The sequence below is a fragment of the Rhagoletis pomonella genome, unplaced genomic scaffold (genome assembly GCF_013731165.1).
Source record: "Rhagoletis pomonella isolate Grant_MI unplaced genomic scaffold, Rhpom_1.0 Rhpom_scaffold_00291, whole genome shotgun sequence".
Lineage (NCBI taxonomy): Eukaryota > Metazoa > Arthropoda > Insecta > Diptera > Tephritidae > Rhagoletis > Rhagoletis pomonella.
This window is the reverse complement of record NW_023458845.1, coordinates 83,442-89,076: the sequence shown is the minus strand read 5'-3', so window position 1 is coordinate 89,076 and position 5,635 is coordinate 83,442.

The following is a 5,635-nucleotide window of genomic DNA, read 5'->3' as shown; positions in this document are numbered from 1 at the left end:
TTACCCTGTTTGCAAGCCCTACTTTGTATACACTTAGCTCCACTGAAGTACATACTACTAAAAGTTTAACAACGTTTCGCTCATATTTTATACGCTGCCAGCATACCCCCGTTGGTAACGGTAGCGGCAACCTCAGCTCAGAGCTAGGGCCGCCACCGGGTCGTATACGTAACCTGAGTTTCCTTGCACCAGGTATTGTTACAAGTTATTGAAGTGGCGACGACGCACAGTGTAAAAATATATAAAATATATTATAAATAAGTAAGTGGGTAATATAAATAAGTAAATATATATATCGTTGGCTTAGTTCGCAAACGTGCTAAGTCCACTTTTTTTATTTTTCAGGAAGGACAAAAAACCGTCTAACTTTTTTGTTTTCAATATTTTTCTAATCTGTAAATGCAGTTTTATTCCTTAGTTCGTCTTGTTTTAGTACCAATAATCGGCCAATTTCCAAATAAAGCTGTTGCAGACTTATAGGCTCTTTTAGGACTTCCCACATTTTCTCTTTAAGATTTTATTCTTTTAATGTGGACTTAGCATCAACCTTTTTTCCATTATTTTTTATTGTTAAAAGATTTAATTGTTCAGTTTAAATATATTTTATTGTTTTGAAATGAATTATAACCTAATACAGTTTTATTTCATTGCTATTAACAAAAATAACTATTTTAAGTCGTAAATTTATGTACCATTTATAAAAGAAAATAATTAAAAGCAAGTAAAGAGGTATAAGTTTGGGCGAAACCGAACTTTATATATCCGGCGCAGGTATCAAATACTGTCGTAAGCAGGGGCTTTTTTCCCGATTTCAAACGTTTTCGATAATATCCTGAGTTAAACTCAATGAAATAATTGAACCACGTTTAGTGGAAATCGCTAAAGTGGCTACCGAAATACACCTTGTAGTGGGCGGTGTCACGCAGTCTTATTTATTGTTAAGAGATTGTTGTAAGTATTTACTTGAAGTAAATTAGCGTCTTCAGTTATTGAAATATCAGAGTTTCCGTATTTTTTAAATTTACCGTTAGATATACGGGAAGCGAATGTACTTTTGGTCCGATTTGAATAATTTTCAACGAATTGCTTTTCCGTACCAGGTTTATTAAGTGCACCGAGTTTGGTAGAAATTGATAAATCGGTTACCGAGTTACACATTTGTGGTCATAAGTGGGCGGCGCCATGCCCATTATCCAAAAATGTATCATAATCTTATTTTCTGCTGAGTGGTTATCGCGATCATCGATTTTAAGTGAATTAGATTTTTAACAGATTTCTTAGCTAGACCCTAAATAAGGCTCGTACCGAGTTTGGTGAATGGGCCACTGAGATACAGCATTTCATAATAGGTGGGCGGGGTCACGCCCATTTTCCAAAAATAATAATAATATTTTTTACAAAAATTCTACTTCACATACTAATTTTGAACAATTTGCATCCAATATTTACTGAAATATCGTAGTTTTTGCATTTTTAGAAAATACCTTTATATCGGAAATGGGCGTGGTTACATTCCGATTCGCCCATTTTTAATACCAACTTACCTTGGATAAAAGGCAACCTACATACCAAATTTCGTTGAGATATCTCGAGCTATCGTGTACACGGACAGACGTGTATATATATATTTTTTTGGATTTTTTTGGACTTAGCACATTTGCGTACCAATGCATAACAACAAGTTCCACCGTGGTCACTTTTTTCTGCTACACATATTATGCTATTTAAATATATTTTAACTGAATATTTTATTAGAAATACCGTTACAAACCTCTTTTCCTTACTAGCGTCAATTTGTGTTTACTTTTACATTTGACATTCCTCGTCTTCTTTGCAAGTATAATCGATAAAACTAGGTTGGACACCAAAAAGTTATCGGTTTAATCTGGGATAATTTTATAATTATAATTTTGTATCGCTAATCTGTTCTTCTAATTACAGATTAGGGGGTTATGCTTGAAAATGTGGATAATATTTTTGTATGTAAAGCATACACATGTAGGCTAAGTTAGAAATTAAACATTAATTTCATTTAATTTTATCCATTTTGCTGATTTAATTTTTTTTATTCATTTTAATTTTTAATTATTTTAATACATGAAATTATCGGTATGATTGATAAAATATGATACTTGTATATACTTGTGACTCGAGGGCGTTAGAATATTTTGAAAATACCGCATCAATTACTGTTTATGAGCTTATAGTTTGAGCATTTCTATTTGTTTATATTCCTAAATTTAGTATTTTTTTCGGAATATAATCTAATCATAATATGATAATGATAAATAATTTTTGGACAGTTGTATAGAGATTGAAGTTGCAAGATTTTACCCGATGCTTTTTTTTTGTTCCATACGTTTTGCTGTTACCCACTTTTTACTCTCACTTCAGAGAATAAGTTTGCTGTTTGACCTTTTTCCAGGATTTTACACGAAAGTTATAGGATCAGAGCTATTACATCATCCATACATATGTATATTATACATATGTACATATATTCATGTATGTTCATCAGTTATCAACGGTCCAAGTGAAAATGATTTTACTATATTTCTATTTTCGCCTTGATTTTTTATCAAAATAGACTTCTAAACCTATGCCTAAAACCAGACATGGGCACTTTTTTGCCCGCGCAGTAGCGAAAGTGCGAGCGCGGGCTTGAGAAAGGGAAAAAAAGGTTACGGGAGGAAGGGTATGAAAAGTTGCGAAAAAATTATTTATACCCCACCCACATCATGTTCATCGCAGTACGGCTGCGGTAATACTGACTTTGTGTACCAAACAAAGAGCATACATTTTCCTCATATACACAATAAGCCATCGTTCGGACTTCGCTCCGATAGGAGTAGTTTTGTTCCGTTTGGTCGAAAAAATTTGAAACCTAGTCCTCTACTTCGCTCAACTGAAAATCTGCTCCGTTTTGTTGCATCAACAAATTTACTCTTCAAATAGAAAGGAGGTGGGGGTTTTAATAGCAAACTAAAAGTTATATTTTACCTTTTTATCTACACGATTGTTACATTGGTGAGCTAAAGCAACTTTGCAAATACACTTGAATTCGTGAATAGGCCCTCACAATCGTCCGATTTGAACCCGATCGAAAAATATTGCTCTGTCTAAATCTGTAATTGCGTCGTTGCCCACCGATGTAACAATTGTCCCGGTAAAGAAAGAATGAAATAACTTTTTATTAATTTTAACCAAGGCATTTTAAATTTAATGATAATTGCTCGTTGGATTAAGGCGCCTTTACACGGGTCGATTTTCTAGTAGATTTTTGTCGTTCAACCAAAATCGACCCGTGTAAATGACATTTCAACCACTAGCTGGTCGATTTTCCAATCTACAGATATCGACTCTAATATGGCCGCTTTAGCTCCTTATTTGTACAAGGATACGAGGAGAAATGAATTGTTTTTTATAAAGATAAGAAATGCACATCTACTACGAATACTTGATATTTACTTCCATTTTTGTAGTCCGAACCCAGCAAAGAGCGCTCGGTGAAGGTCAGCTAGTGATCAAATTTGCCAACAGGGCTGCCAAACATACATAGCTATGAAGTGCCATATTGAGGATAAAAAAGTGCTAAAACGTGCCAAATAGAAAATTAAAAGTGCCAAAAAAGGTGTCATTCTCTTCAGTTCTTCCCATTAGCATTAAAATTAGATAAATTAAAACAAAAGCCCAATGTAAAAGTAAGATAAACCAGTTGTGTACACTATAGAAATTAGAAAATTTTAGGTGAGAAAAAGAAGTACACGCAAAGGATTTCCCAAAAATGTATTTAAATTTGGCTTTTTTTCAAAAGTGCCATTTTGGCACTTTGTGCAAAATTGAAAAATTCAGTGTCATTTCATGTAAAATAGTGCTAAAAATGGCACGGTTTGAGCCAAGTTGGCAGCCCTGATCGCTAAGTTTTTTATTTAAAAAAGCACCAAAATACTGAAAATAGCGCACACCCAGCTAATTAGCAGAATATTCTATGGATTCCGTGATAGAGACTGTGTGAAAATATTGCGTTTGGATTATCTTGGAGCATATTATCCAGAGGAGAAGCTCGGCCAAACACTAACATATATGTAAGTCAAATACAATGTCACCATAGAATCACGTTTTAATTATAAAATTGCCTTGAAAAGGGCCTCAAAGAAAAAAACAAGCGCTAAACTAAACAATTTTCGTCTTTTAATTCCCTAAACGCACTTCTTGCGAAAGGCACAAAGTTGGCAACAGTTATATCGATGTCAAATTTGCTCATATACAAGCATGGACAGAGAGTGAGCGCCTGCCCTGCAAAAAATGCGACTAATCCGGGATGACTCCAGGAGCAACCGGAAAGGAACATGAGACTAATACCACATTTGATCTCTTTATATGGAATAAACTGTTCGCTTTTGTTCGAGCATGTCCTATGAAGAGACTAATTGTTCACCTTTATACCCGAACGGGTATAAAAGGCGACTATTCACTTTTAAAAAATAAAAATAAAAATTTACGCCAGCTGAGATTCGAACCTGGGTGCTCAGTTTTGTTAGGCGAATACTCTCTCTGTGTGCCAACGCCGCACATGAAATTTCATTTACTAGGTGCGTACATATCATTAAATCGTTAATAGTACTCGTATGAGATGAGTCGGGGACTAATTGATCTCCAATTATACCCATAAGGGATGAGTCGAGACTAATTAACCTCCATTAGTACCCGAATGAGACTAGTTGGGACTAATTAATGCCCAATTGTACCCGATTGAGAGTAATCTCGGCATACTCTCTTTAGAGATTAGTCGCACAATTTATTGCAGGGTGCTTAAAGAGCGTAAGCATCACATGCAAATACATGCGAGAGCGTAACAAAGCGAACGCAAATTCATTCAAGGCCCGTCCACATAGAACTTTGGCGTTGCGTTGGCGTTGGCGTCGCTTCAACAGCTGACTATGAATACATGAATTCAAATGCAGCCGTCCACATAGCCAAAATTCGACAACGCTCACGCCAACACAAAGCAAAAAGATGGCCAACTCTCAACTTTTCGCGTGCGTCGCTCGTCAGCTGTTGCGAATAAATAAAATTATGTGAAATATTTTTCCTTTTTAATCAAGTTCGGGCAAGAAATATCGTTTTTAATGCAATTATTGATATGAAATGTTAATTTATCTGTCGTTAATATGTTAATTTAGTGGCCCAAGGATTCGCTGCCAAGCGTTCATTGTAGCAAGCACACTTTTAACGTGCGTTCTGTCAAACCAACGCCAACGCCAAAGCCAACGCGAAAGTTCTATGTGGACCGGCCTTCAAACGTAATTGGCACACTAACATAATCATGCTTTCAGCTCGCGTTTACTTGTGGTAGTGATCACATCTGCTCATATACACTCCTCGTCATTTGAATTGCACACCCTTTCAATTCTTAGTATTTACAGTTTTCCGGTTGTTTATTTAATATAAATTTTTTGTAAAAATATCGTCACTACATACGAATAAAGGCGAGCTGGTGTTTTGACGGTGAAAAAAAGCGTTTAAAAAAATTTTGCGAAAAAAGATGCTTATAAAAAACTTTGGCGAAGTATGTTAAGAGTATTAGACGCTGAAATTTTGTTATGCGTCTTTTTTCGCCGTCAACTTTTGAGCT